Source organism: Neofelis nebulosa, chromosome 14, assembly GCF_028018385.1.
Source record: "Neofelis nebulosa isolate mNeoNeb1 chromosome 14, mNeoNeb1.pri, whole genome shotgun sequence".
Taxonomy (NCBI): domain Eukaryota; kingdom Metazoa; phylum Chordata; class Mammalia; order Carnivora; family Felidae; genus Neofelis; species Neofelis nebulosa.
The window spans coordinates 44,924,965-44,940,961 of NC_080795.1; the positions used below are offsets into that span (position 1 = coordinate 44,924,965).

Sequence of the window (15,997 nt, forward strand, 5' to 3'; positions counted from 1 at the left end):
GACTCTGCACTGACAGCATAGAGCTTCTTGGGCTTCTGTCTCTCCCTTTCTCTTCCCCTCCCCTGTTCACGTACTCTTTCTCTCTCTCTCTCTCTCTCTCTCTCTCTCAAAATAAATAAATTGAAAAATTGAAAAAAAAACTGGGAACTTCTTTTTCCTCACAAATATTCTTTGTCACTCTTACTACATGTTTTATTGATGAAAAATTTTTTCAATATTAAATTTGCCCTTTCCTTAAAATTAGTGATGTCCATAATTTGGCTATTGTTGAGCCTAAATGTTCATCAACTGATGAATGGATAAAGAAATTGTGGTTTATATACACAATGGAGTACTACGTGGCAATGCGAAAGAATGAAATACGGCCTTTTGTAGCAACGTGGATGGAACTGGAGAGTGTGATGCTAAGTGAAATAAGCCATACAGAGAAAGACAGATACCATATGGTTTCACTCTTATGTGGATCCTGAGAAACTTAACAGAAACCCAGGGGAGGGGAAGGAAAAAAAAAAAAAAAAAAAAAAAAAGAGGTTAGAGTGGGAGAGAGCCAAAGCATAAGAGACTGTTAAAAACTGAGAACAAACTGAGGGTTGATGGGGGGTGGGAGGGGAGGGTGGGGGATGGGTATTGAGGAGGGCACCTTTTGGGATGAGCACTGGGTGTTGTATGGAAACCAATTTGACAATAAATTTCATATATTGGAAAAAAAAATTAGTGATGTCATTCCTAAAGCACATAGCCTCTCCCAAAAATCACTGTGACCCTAAGAAATCACTATTTCCCACATCTTCTGACACTGAGGTAGCAATATCACAGCTACTTGTCCTGAAAGTAAATTCAGACATTCTTCTCTGTGATGTTGCTAATTCTTGATGAAAAAGAAAATCAACAGTTTTACACAAAGGAAAGGAAACAAAGGTGGCTTGCCAAGAGTCTCCTGCATGAAGTGATTATGCCCATACCACTCCTCCTCTTCTAACCGAGTCATGTCTAAACCCACCCAAATCCTGGATTTCTGGCCATAAGAATGAGAACTCAAAAATGAAAATACCAGAGAAAGACTAGGAAAATGGAAACACAAACTAAGGTTATCAGGGAGAGGATAAGAGGGGAGAAGGAAGAAAAGGTGGTCAAGGAAAGAAGTGGGAAAGGAAACATTCTCAGTAGCTATGGCAATAGAGCCAGATCTCTACCAGCCTTTATGCTAATCATTTTCCATGCATTATCTTATTTATCCTTACGACAACTCTCCAAGATATATACTATTTTTACCAGCAATTGACAAATGAGGAAATTATTGCATTGAGGTTCAGTAAATCCTTCTCCTCACATACAAGATGGAACTAAGATTTGAGCCCTTGTCTGATCATAACCTATGCCTCTCTTGACAAGCCTTGCTCAAGTGCCACTTATGAAAGCCTCTATTTTAAATATACCCACATAATAATAAAAGTTCATGACAATAAAATCTACTTCTCCCTAAAAGTACAACCAGCAAATATAACCCGAACATAAGCTGATGGAAGATGGGAGGAGGGGAGTTCCAATTTATACAAAGATAGAGGACACTATTCTATTTGAAAAAGAAGAAAAGAAGGAAAATTCAAATACCCAACAATGGGATAAAAGGAAGACACAGTACAAATTAAAATTATAAAAATATTATACTACAAAGCTGTAGTAATCAGAACAGTATGGTACTGGCACAAAAAGACATATATATCAATGGAATAGAATAGAAATCCCAGCAATAAAGCTACATGTTTGTGGTCAATTAATCTACATCAAAGGACTCATGAATATACAATGGGAAAGAGACAGTCTTTTCAACAAATGTTACTAGGAAAACTGGACAGATAAATGCAAAAGAATGAAACTGGGCCACTTTCTTACACTATAAACAAAAATAAACTCAAAATGGATTAAAGACCTAATGTGAGCCCTGAAACCATAAGATTCCTAGAAGAAAACAGTACATAATTTCTTTCACATCACCATAGAAACCTCTTCCTGGATATGTCTCCTCTGGCAAAGGAAACAAAAGCAAAATTCAACTATTGGGGCTACATCAAAAGAAAAAGCTTTTGCAGAGAAAAGGAACCATCAACAAAACAAAAAGGCAACCTACTGAATGAAAGAAGATATTTGCAAAAGATATATCCAATAAGGGGTTAATATCCAAGATATATAAAGAACTTATATAACCCAACACACGTGCGCATGCACACACATACACACACACACACACATACACATACACACACACGCACACAAAACAAAACAAATAATCCAATTAAATATAGGCAGAGGAGCTGAACAGACAGTATTCCAAAGAAGAAATACAGACTGCCAGCAGACACATGAAAAGATACTCAACATCACTAATCATCAGGGAAATGCAAATTAAAACCACAATAAGACATCACTTTATACCCGACAGAGTGACTAAAATAAAAAACACAAGAAATAACAATACTGGTGATGATGTAGAGTAAAAGGAACCCTCATACACTGTTAGTGGGAATGCAAATAGGTACAGCCACTGTAGAAAACAGTATGGAGTTCCTTTAAAAAAATTAAAAATAGAATTACTATATGATCCAGTAATACCACTAATGGGTACTTACCCAAGGAAAATGAAAACACTAATTAAAAAAAATATATGCAACCCTATGTTTATTGTAGCATTGGGTCCATTCATATCTCTTTCTCTCTCTTTCACACACACACACACACACACACACACACACGAATATTACTCAGCCATAAAAAAGAATGAAATATTGCCAACTGCAACAATAATATACGTGGACCTAAAGTATATAATGCTAAATGAAAATAAGTCAGAGAAAGACAAACACCATATGATTTTACTCATGTGTGGAATTTAAGAAACAAAACAAATGAACAAGCAAAGAAAAAAGAAACCAAAAAAGCCAGACTCTTAAATACAGAGAACAAACTGGTGGTTGTCAGAGGGGAGGTGGCAGTGGGGAATCAGGAAATGTGTAGAATTGTTGAATCATTATATTGTACAACTGAAACTAACATAATACTGTATGTTAGTTATACTTGAATAATTATTCATATATATTTATACACACACACATATATAAAGACTATGTAGAATGTGAAAATAACTATTGGAAGAAGTTTCAACTGCCACCAATGGCACAGTGGCTCATGTCTCATTAAGAAACAACCTGGGGACAACTGGATATTCACAAGCAAAAAAATGAAGTTGGACCCCTACCTCACACCATATATAAGAGTTTACTCAAAACAGATCAACAACTTAACTATGAGTTAAAACCATAAAACATAGGGGTAAATCTTCATGGCTATTGGTTTGGCAATGGATCATTAGGTGTGATATCAAAAGTACAAGCAGCAAGAGGAAAAATGATAAATTAGACTTCATCAGAATCAAAAATTTTGTGCATTAAAGGATATTATTAAGAAAGTGAAATGACAACCTACAAAATGGGAGAAAATATTTGCAAATCATACATCTGATAAGGGTCTAGTATCCAGAATATAAATAACTCTTTCAACTCAACAAATGACTCAATTTAAACATGACAAAGGACTTAGACATTTCCCCCACAAAAGATATACAAATGGCCATATATGAAAAGACAGATGTTCAACATCATCATCATTAGTCATTAGGAAATGCAAATCAAAGCCACAATGAGGTACCATTTCACACCCACTAGTGTGGCTATAGTAAAAAAATAGAAAACAGTGTTGGCAGGGATATGAAGAAACTGGAGCTCTTGGACACTGGTGGTGAGAATGTAAAATGGTGCAGCTTCCATGTAAAACAATGTACAGTTCCTCAAAAAGTTAAAAATAATTAAACACAGAATTACCATGTGACCCAGCAATTCCATTCCTAGGTATATATTCAAAATAATTGAAAACTAGTACTCAAACAATGTATGTACAGGAATGTTCATAACAGTACTATTCACAATGGCTGAAAGGTTAAAACAATACAAATGTCTATCAACAGATGAATGGATAAGCAAATTATGGTATATACATGCAATAGAATATTACTCAGCCATAAAAAAAGGATTAAAGTCCTGATACATGCTACATTGTGGATGGACTTTAAAAACATTATGCTAAGTAAAAGAAGTCAGAACAAAAGGGCACATATATGACTCCATGTATATGAAATATTCACAACAGGTGAATCCTCAGAGAAAGAAAGCAGATTGGTGGTTGCCAGGGGCTGAGGCAGGATAGGAAAAACAAGGAACAATGGCTTACTGAGTTTGAGGTGATGAAAATATTTTGAAACTAGACAGAGGTGGTGATTATACAACATTGTGAATACACTCATACCACTCATTAAAATGGCTAATTTTATGCTATGTCAGTTTCACCTCCATTACACAAAACCCTGACGTGAAAATTCCTAAACAAATTGGGAGACAGTTTACATATAACATTAATATATAACATCATAAATGTATTGTACATGTCTATTTATAGTACTTGAACAATGTGCTGGCTTTGGATAAATTAGTTTTATCAAAACAAACAAACAAACAACTTGGACCTCCTTCCCCTAACCTCTGAGGTCCCAACTTGCCCTAATCCTTTCCAAATTAAAACACTCTTAAGACTACCCTAAACCAACTCTCAATCCTACACTCTTCAGTGGTAATGTAAGAATGTGACTTACTTGATAAATCCACTCTAGTACAAGATACCTGATCCAGAATGCCCTTTATTCATTCAATAAATACTTATCAAACACCAATAGCATGCCAGGAATTACACTAGTTGCTGGGGATACAACAGTGAATAAACCAAGCAGCGTCCTTTCTCTCATGGAACTTATATTCTACGAGGAAGGGATAATTTGATGATAATATGATAGAAAATAGGATAGTGCAAGAAAATATCAGTGATGATTACTATCAGGACAATAAAATACAAAGCTATTGACAGAGAATGACTGAGAAAGGCTCTTTAGCGTAGACATCAAAGAAAGCCTGAGAGACATTTCTGAAGTCTTAAATGACATAAGAGAGCTAAACATGTGATTGGCTATCTGGGAATATGACATTCCACACAAAGGAAACAAGAAACACCATGATTCAGGAAAAAAGTCTCCTACATTTGAGTTCAAGAAAAAAGGCTGAAGTTTAGTGAGTCAGAAGAACAGTAGTTCTAGATGAGATCTGGGAGACATGTAAAAGCACAAGGCTTCATAGGCCATGGATATGGAGTCTGGGTTATTTGAAAATTCTAGTACTACCAGGAACTTATTCTCTATCTTAGACCAGACAGTCTGACTTGATGGTCAAGCACTATGCTCTAGAAAGGAAGCACTATGCTCTAAAGTTGCACTACCCAATACAGTAGCTCCCAACGTGTGAAACATAGCTACCCTAACTAAGATGTGCAATAAATGTACAATATACACCAAAGTTCAAAGTTTAGTACTAAAAGGACAAGGTAAAGAATCTTATTCATAATTTTTAAATTGATTAGGAGCACCTGGGTGGCTCAGTCAGTTAAGCATCTGACTCTTGATTTCAGCTCAGGTCATGATCTCATGGTTTGTGTGATCAAGCCCCATGTCGGGCTCTGCACTGTCAGTGCAGATTGGGATTCTTTCTCTCTCCTCCTCTTTCTTCCCCTCTCTGGCTTGCGCATGCACGCACACACACACTCTCTCTCTTTCTTTTTTTTTTTTTTTTTTATTTTATTTATTTTTGGGACAGAGAGAGACAGAGCATGAACGGGGGAGGGGCAGAGAGAGAGGGAGACACAGAATCGGAAACAGACTCCAGGCTCCGAGCTGTCAGCACAGAGCCCGACGCGGGGCTCGAACTCACGGACCGCGAGATCGTGACCTGGCTGAAGTCGGCCGCTTAACCGACTGCGCCACCCAGGCGCCCCACACTCTCTCTCTTTCAAAATAAATAAGCTTTAAAAGAAAAAATTTTTAGTTGATTACACTTATAAATGATATTTATATATTAATATCATAAACTTATTAATGTTTAGCATAAGTCATTAATATTAAGATACTGTTATGTTATATTATTTAATATTATAATATTGGTGCTATATATTAATATATTTGATATATTACTAAAGTTAACCTCACCTATTAACTTTTTTTAATGTGATTACTAGGAAATGTTAAATTACATTTGTGGCTCATTTTATGTTTCTATTGGACAACACCACACTGAGAAAGGGTCCACAAGGGCAGGGATCTTTGTTCTTTTCACTGATGATGTATCCACAATGCATAGAACCATGCCTAGCATATAGTTAGCACTCCATAAATAATAAATGAATGGATACAGACTCGTAGTCACAAAAAGAAAGGAGATACAACACATCTGACATTTTCAATCTTTCTAAGTTAGCAGTTAACAGCCAAGGTGGGAGAGTGGGAAGTAGGAGTGTTCTTTAGGGCCACCACAGTGACCAAGGTGTACAAGGTGGTGGTGCTGTCCTATGTGCCTGGGTTTTCTCCCCTCTTACCACTCCTGGTATAAAAATGAAAGAGCTTGGGGGTACTACAAAACAGTCCATAAAACTGTGTCATGTTTAATCATTTCAATGTTGACATTTTCAGCTACATAGACTTTAATTTTTATCCTCTTAACATTCCATTATTTCCAACCATTCCATTATTTCACTAACCCTTCATTAACTCTGATTTGTTATCTCTGCTTCTGAACCCTGTATTTCAGAGCTATACGAGAAAAAAGTTGAGGAGTAAGATCTGCTACATACTTCGAGGTCTCAAGAGCTGCCTGATTTCAGTGCTGTAAGGCATTTGCTACTAGACAAATCCACAGCAAGACTAAAGATTTGCCAAAGATATTATACTGATTCAAGAACTGTCTAACTTTACTAAATGATTTCAAAGGTTCATTCCAACTCCATGATTCTATAACATATTTACAAAATATCTTCATATTCTTAACAGATGAATAAATTCACACTAATTCGGACATCCATTTTTTAAATTCTTTTGACAAATATCTACTTCACTGGCTCTCTCATACAGACTCTGTTAAAGGTGCTAGGTGTTAAAGGTGAGAACATGGACAGTCTCAGTCCTTATAAAGCTTATACAATTACCTTAGAGCATAGCCTGTATTTGGCCCAGAATTGTCAAAGATGGAGAGGGCAGACCTCAAGCAATGTATAAATGTTATAAAGTCCTTCTTCCATTATGCTTTTCTCTCTTTGTAATAAACTCCTCCCCCTTACCTCAGGGGGTCACTTCATATGCTGCCCTAATCAAAAAATGACACAGTATTCAATCATTCATACTAGTACATGGATACATCTTAATTTAAAGTCATTTGTAGTACAGTATTATTTAAACAATCCATTTGAATATTAAAGCTCAAATGAGGTAACTACACATTAAGCCTTTTAACTTCAATTATGAAAATGAAGGGTTTCTATCCCTCAATAAAATCATTTAAACAACAGCGGCGCCTGAGTGGCTCAGTAGGTTAGGCGTCCGACATTGGCTCGGGTCATGATCTCATGGTTGGTGAGTTGGAGCCCCATATTGGTCGGGCTCTGTGCTGACAGTTCAGAGCCTGGATCCTACTTCGGATTCTGTGTCTCCCTTTCTCTCTGCCCTTCCCTCATTCACGCTCTGTCTCTCTGGGTCTCTCAAAAATGAATAAACATTAAAAAAATTTTTTTAATCATTTAAACAATAAACAGTAACATTTTCTAGAACACAAAGATATAATGTCTTAATTTTTTACATTACTTTATAGTTATAAGGAGTATTTTATGAGTCTCATGACAACGCAATTAAGTAAAGAGAAACACATCATCCCCTTTTTAGATGAAACAAATTCAGAGAAATAAAGTGGTCAAGTATCATACAACTACAAAGAGGCAAAGCCCACATGTCTTCTGGCTCTATTGCCTATACTCTTTCTATCACACCACAGACAGATGTCAAAAACATCATTATGTATGAAAGGGTCGCAATATAAGAAAACAGAGAGCTGCACTCAATGGGGAAAAACTGAGAGCTTACCCCCCGAGATCAGGAACACGACAGGGATGTCCACTCTCACCACTGCTGTTTAACATAGTGTTGGAAGTCCTACCATCAGCAATCAGACAACAAAATGAAATAAAAGGAATCCAAATTGGCAAAGAAGAAGTCAAACTTTCACTTTTCACAGATGACATGATACTCTACATGGAAAACCTGAAAGACTCCACCAAAAAGCTGCTAGAACTCATACATGAATTCAGCAAAGTCGCTGGATATAAAATCAATGTACAGAAACTGGATGCATTTCTATACACCAATAATGAAGCAACAGAAAGAGATATCAAGGAATCAATCCCATTTACAGTTGTACCAAGAACCATAAAATACCTAGGAATAAGCCTAACCAAAGAGGTAAAAGATAATATATGCTGAAAACTATAGAAAGCTTATGAAATAAATTGGAGAAGACACAAAGAAATGGAAAAACAGTCCATGTTCATGGACTAGAAGAACAAATATTGTTAAAATGTCAATACTACCCCAAGCAATCTACACATTCAATGCAATCCCAATCAAAATTGTTCTCAGAGGGAGAACAAACAATCTTAAAATTTGTATGGAACTACAAAGTCCCCGAACAGCCAAAGTAATGTTGAAAAAGAAAACCAAAGCAGGAGGCATCACAATCCCGGATTTTAGCCTATACTACAAAGTTGTAATTACCAAGACAGTATGGTATTGGCACACTAAAAAAAGACACATAGACTAATGGAATAGAATAGAAAAGTCAGAATCGGACCCACAAATATATGGCCAACTAATCTTCGACAAAACAGGAAAGAATATCCAACAGAAAAAAGACAGTCTCTTTAGCAAATGGTGCTGGGAGAACTGGACAACAATATACAGAAGAATGAAACTGGACCACTTTCTTATACCATACACAAGAATAAGTTCAAAATGGATGAAAGACCTAAATGTGAGACAGGAAACCATCAAAATCCTAGAAGAGAAAAGAGGCAACAACCTCTTTGACCTTCGCCACACCAACTTACTTGACATGTCTGTGAAGGCAAGGGAAACAAAAGCAAAAATGAACTATTAGGACCTCATCAAGATAAAAAAGCTTTGGCAAAGCAAAGGATACAATCAACAAAACTAAAAGGCAACTAATGGAATGGGAGAAGATATTTGCAAATGACACATCAGGTAAAAGGTTAGTATACAAAATCTATACACAACTTACCAAACTCAACACCCAAAAAACAAATGATCCAGTGTAGAAATGGGCAGAAGACATGAATAGACACTTTTCCAAAGAAGACATCCAGATGGCCAACAGACACACGAAAAGATGCTCAACATTACTCATCATCAGGGAAATACAAATCAAAACTACATTGAGATACCACCTCACACCGTTCGGAGTGGCTAAAATGAACAACTCAGGAAACAACAGATGTTGGCAAGGATGTGGAGAAAGGGGAACTCTCTTGCCCTGTTGGTGGGAATGCAAACTGGTACAGTCGCTCTGGAAAACAGTGTGGAGTTTCCTCAAAAAAGTAAAGATAGATTTACCCTATGACCCAGCAATAGCACTACTAGGAATTTATCCAAAGGATGCAGGGGTGCCAATTCATAGGGGTACATGTACTCCAATGTTTATGGCAGCACTATCAACAATAGCTAAATTATGGAAAGAGCCCAAATGTCCATCAACTGATGAATAGATAAAGAAGATGTGGTATATAGATATAATGAAATACTACTCAGCAATGAAAAAGAATGAAATCTTGCCATTTGCAATAGTGTGGATGGAACTGGAGGATATTATGCTAAGTGAAATAAGTCGGTCAAAGACAGATACATGTTTTCACTCATATGTGGAATTTGAAAAACTTAACAGAAGACCATGGGGGAAGGGAAAGAAAGAAAAAAAATAGTTACCAATAGAGAGGGCGACAAGCCATAAGAGACTTAAATACAGAGAACAAACTGAGGTTGGAAGGGGATGGGGGGTGCGGGGAAAATGGGTGATGAGCATTGCGGAGGGTACTTGCTGGGATAAGCACTGGGTTTATGTAAGCAATTAAATATTGGAATCTACTCTCAAAGCCAAGAGCACACTGTATACACTGTATGTTAGGTAACTTGACAATAAATTATATATATATACCCCAAAAAAGAAAAAAACAGAATTGCAAAACTTGCTCCAAAGATGATATTGAAAATATTTTGACAATCAGCTAAAGCAATGTCTAATTAGAACGGTTGCCAGCCATAGTACAAGTGGTTAACAAACTAAGGACAGATACCAGCCATACACAAGCAGTAAAACCGAGTATCAGCCCAGAGTATCAAGACAAAATGCAGGCCTCATCGGAGCATTCTAATGTAAATTATTTTAAATGCTGTGCCTGCCAAACAAAACAAGTATACCTGTTAATAAATTCTGCGAGTAAGTGGATCCCCTGGCCTGAAAAGTAACCTTAACTGAGGACATTATAGGTGGCTTAATAAGTACTTTATGGAAAACAGATGCTTAATACCACTAAAACAAACATATAGATCAACGATTGAAACAATTTTAAGCTATTTAAATAAAAATAGAAGACATTCAAAGTATCAAATCAGTAGGCAGAAAGAATGCTTTCTAATCGAAAAAGCAAAAATTATGAGAATTTATTAGCTTTGTTTACATAAATACTATAAGCTTAGAAAGCTTAGAAAAATATTCACAGAAAATATACTAAGATATTTAGTGTACAGAATTATTTAGAATATAAAGAGCTCACATAAATCTTTCAGAAAAATAATAAAACCCAACAAATAAGTAGGTAAATAAATGAATATACACAACTCACAAATACGCAAAAATTAAAAATAGAGCTGGTTAACATACACAGAAAATAACAAACTTCACTAATTATCAAAAAAAAAAAAGCAAATTAAAACAATGAAGTATCAGTTATAAAATCGATCACAATGTTGCCAAGGATAAGAGCACATGTATGGCAGACAGGAAGAATATAAAGCATGCATAAAAGTGATCTAAGAATGCAGAAGTATTTTCCAAAAACCCTAGATAACATTCATTCACTGAAAAAAAAAAAACATTTATTGAGCATCTACTCTGCACTGAATTTAAAAAATCTTTAACCTTGGGGCACTTGGGTGGCTCAGTGGATTGTGGATTAAGTGTTGGACTTTGGCTGGGTCATGATCTTACTGTTTCTGAATTCAACAACTAGGAGCCTGGAGCCTGCTTTGGATTCTGTCTCCCTCTCTCTCTGCCCCTCCCCAGCTCACTCTCTCTCAAAAATAAATAAACAGAGGCGCCTGGATGGCTCAGTCAGTTAAGTGTCCAACTTTGGCTCAGGTCATGATCTCACGGTTTGTGAGTTCGAGCTCCGCATCAGGCTCTGTGCTGACAGCTCAGAGCCTGGAGCCCGCTTCAGATTCTGTGTCTCCTCTCTCGGTCTGCCGCTCCCCCACTCATTCTCTGTCTCTCTTTCTCTCTCTCTCTTAAGAATAAATAAACATGAAAAAAATTAATAAAATAAATAAACTTAAAAATTTTAAATATTTAAAAAAATAAATGAAATAAAAAATCTTTAACCTAACCTCATATGGTTCCAATCTAGCATGAAAGACAGAAACTCAGAAACTATTATAAAAAACACTTTCAAAGTGAAATGGGACCAGAGTGGAGAGCAATTAATTAGGGAAGAAAGAGAAGTGGCATTAAAATTAGGCTTTGAATAAAAAAGAAGTTCACCATCGAGAAAAAGGAAAATTTTCAATAGAATAATTCAAATAATTAACTGAAGAATAATAGTTATGAAATGGCACTCAGAAATCAAGTAAGTCCCATTCTTCCCCCTTCCATTAAGATGGGAAAAATGGCAAAAAAGTGATGGGCCAAATTTCAGCCTTCTAAGTGCCAAAATGCAGGTAAATCTTAGCATATTTGAAAGAATAAACATTTACCTGGTCTCTTTTAAATGTCAATGGTATTAAACGAACTGTGGATAAAAGCAGTATCTGTATCAACATTTCACAAGCATTTTCTGGCCCTAATAGAGAAGAATGAGATAGGAACTTGTGTTTATTTAATGGACACTATACAGTAGACTTTAAACAAGATGTTTATTTCATATCCTTAGAAAAACTATTTTGTTATAAAGACAGGAAAGAAGGCAGGCAGGCAGATAGATGACAGTCATTTTCCTAAAAAGTTTTGTTTTTAAACGACATTTAAATATGTTAAGAAATTTTGTTTTATAGAAACTTAACCAGTTACCAAAGTGACTAGAATTCTATTTGGCAACAGAGGTAACTACTTATTCCCATCACTAAATAAAATTTAAAGTGCTATCATTTTCATTTCTGTAATAAAGACTTTTTAACAGTTCAGACAGACCATACCCATCAATTTCAAAATGGTCAGGTTTACAATAAAAACACTAAGAAACACACACACAGACACACACACACGTGCGCACACACACACACACACAGGAGAGAAGATCTTAACTTATACAAAATGAGCTAACTAATGTCAGATTTCAGTTCTAAGATAGAAAACTCTTAGATCCACTCTCAAACCACGGCTGACACTTCATTTAGTGGTATCTGTCAAAATCCTCTCCAATGAAAAATCTTATCAACAGAGTACTCCATTTATGGATTTAATTATGTTACCTTTAATACAATGCAGGTTTAATTTGATTTTCACCACTATATAAATGGGGCAATGTCATTTTAAAATCACTTGAATATTTTATAGGTCTATTTAAAAAAATAAATAAAAGTGGGAGAGATATAATAAACCATGAATGAAATAAATACTCAGTAATCAGGGATCAAAATAAGACTTTTATAGCTGAGCTAATACATTAAAAGACGGAAGTCCACATCTGGTTTCAATACTGGTATGAATTCACTGGCAAATTTAAAAAGAATCTCATTGTACAAAAACAAAAAGATGGTTTTGATAGGCTTTAGTCCTCTGGTTACTTTTGTTTCTAGAGTCATATGATTAGTATAATAATATGATACATTTAATATGTCACTGTGTATATGGTTTTGATAAAAATGCACCCAGCAAATTGTCTCAAGGGCACATGCCCAAGCTGTTTTAAAATATACATACTGCCTTAATGTTTTTGTGTCAGTAAAAACAAATTCAAGTGAGCTTTTGTAAGTTCATACAAAATTAAGAATTTTAATTTTCTAAAAATGACTCGACAATCCTACCTAAACCCCACCTTTTTGACATACTTACTTATATAAAATAATACGTTAATTCCATATTTAGTACCTATTATCTATTAAGGAAATGAAAAAAAAAAGTGACATAGTTTCATCTTTCAAGTGCCATAGACAGTTAACTATATATTATTATAAAATTTTAAGTTTCAATTTTCACAGTGACTTTTCACAAAGTCTTGAAAACCATTTGATGAAAACCCACCTATGTAATCTTTACACAGTCTTTTAAGTCCTGGATCAAATCTCACCTCTTTCAAGAAATCACCCTATATTCCCCAAGTCAGGATTTACCTATCCACAGATGAGGGGGCAACATCAAAAACAGCTTACACTTAACTGAGATTTAACTATGCCAGCTACATTAAAGATACTTAAACACAACTGGAGGAGGTAGGCACTAACAAGAACTTACTAAGAGCCTGTTACATAGCCCTTGCCTTCATGGTGCTCATAATTGAGTGGAAACGGAAGGGCACAGGAACAAAGAATTACAATATTAAGGAATACCTGGAACAACAGGATTAGCTATAGGAGCACTCCAGGACAGCAGTTCCCAAAGCTGATGATGCATCACAAACAGTACTCTTAAAATCCAAACCATATAATTTAACCCTCAAGGCCTTGAATGATACAGTTCCCACCGGCCTTGATAATCTCACCACACCATTCTCCCTACTCCAGTAAGGCTTCACAGAGGAGGTGACTTCTGAGCTGCCTCTTGAAGAAAGAACAAAGTTTGTCTGGTGACCAAAGAGGGAAAGAAATACTAGGTAGGTGTAAAGGCAATGGGCATAAAAATATATGAAGTTCAATACTAGTGAATGGCTCTTTGTGTTTGAGTAATGTGTATGGGAAAACAGTGCAAAATGCAAGGGTAGATTAGGGCCAAACTCTGCTTTACATATCTACAAATTTTTAAGTGAAACAATGATACAAACATCTGAACTTTCAGGAAAAACAACTCTGATAGTAAACTCTCCGCCCACTGGTGTGGAAAGCTAATGTGGGGATAATAATGAAATCATTTATGGTAGTAGCAGCAGCAGCAGCTATAGTAGCTAACAGGTATGCAACTCGCTTAAAATCCCAATGTAGATTTCTGTGGTAGAATTAATAATGAATACCTTACGCAAAATTAGACAAAAGTAGGGAAGATGAAGAAGTATCACAGCATGCAGTGAACCAGGAAGGCACCGAAAGCAAAACCCATACTTCTTCATAATTCAAACTGAAATTGCCTCAGCGCTAAGAAGTTATATATGGCTTAGGCAGCAGTCTCTCAACCAAAAAAAAAAAAAAATTTGTTATTAAAAATGAACTTAGGGGGTGGGGCGCCTGGGTGGCTCAGGCAGTTAAGCATCCCACTTCAGCTCAGGTCATGATCTCACAGTTTATGGGTTCGGGCCCCACATCAGGCTCCACACGGACAGCATGGAGCCTGCTTGGGATTCTCTCTCGCTCTCTCTCTGCCCCTCCGTCACTTGCACTCTCACTCTCAAAATCATAAATAAATAAACTTTAAAAAAAATGAACCTGTGGCACCTGGGTGGCTCAGTTGGTTAAGTGTCCAACTTCAGCTCAGGTCATGATCTCACAGTTCATGGGTTCGAGCCCTCTGTCGGGCTCCATGCTGACAGCTCAGAGCCTGAAGCCTGCTTCGGATTCTATGTTCCCTCTCTCTCTGCTGCTCCCCTGCTCACGCTCTCTTTCTCTCTCAAAACTAAATTTAAAAAAAAAATTAAAAAACAAAAAATGAACTTGCCCTCTAACCCAGTAATGCCATGTTTCAGGATGTATCCAATGGACATAACAACATAAGTTTGCCAATACACAAATACAAGAGTTCTTGCCACTCTGACTATAACAAAAACTGAAAAGTTGGAACTCATCTTCTCCAAAATAGTGAAAAAATATTTTTTTAAGTTTATTGATTTTGAGAGAAAGAACATGCAGATGCATGAGTGGGGGAGGGGCAGAGAGAGAAGAGACAAAGAATCCCAAGCAGGCTCTGAGCTCTCAGCCCAGAGCCCGATGCAGGGGCTCAATCCCACAAACCATGAGATCATGACCTGAGCCGAAACCAATAGTCAGACACGTAACCGACAGCCACTCAAGTTGCCTCCCAAAATACATTTCGTTACATACACACAGACCTTTGCTGCATACACACACGTACCAGTATGGGAAGATCTCTAAGATATATCAGAAGTTAAAGAAAAAAAAAAGACAAGGTATAGAACACCACATCTATAGTATGAATCCCTCAAGTAAAATAAGGTATGCATACATATGTGCTAGCAAGACCCACAAGAAACTATTAGCTGACATTACCTCAAGGAAGTAAAACTGAGGGATGAGTAAGGAGACACTGAGTTCCTCTTCCATACTATTTAAAATTTTTACAATCTACTCATATTACTTGCATTTTTTCCTTAATTTATATCATTAAAGGGGGGAGGAGCTCACACATTCTCGTTAAAAGTACAGACAACAGTGCTATAAAATTTTAAAGGCTCTTCATCTAAAATCGTTAAAATTAGTGATTTTCTACCTAAAGAGCTAAATTCCAATTTTCTAGAAGATTAACTTATGTACATCTCTTGATTTACTAAAATTAACCAAAACTTTACTGGATAAGACACAATAATTTTTTAGTATATTTTTCTAATGTTAGAGAATATTCACTATTTCAACAAATATCAT

At 36.2% G+C, this 15,997-nt stretch overlaps 1 protein-coding gene across 1 annotated transcript in view; it reads right to left on the reverse strand.

Annotated features, from left to right (window-relative positions):
• The window catches only part of STK3 (serine/threonine kinase 3), a 285,970-nt gene that overhangs the window by 202,445 nt on the left and 67,528 nt on the right, over positions 1-15,997 (reverse strand).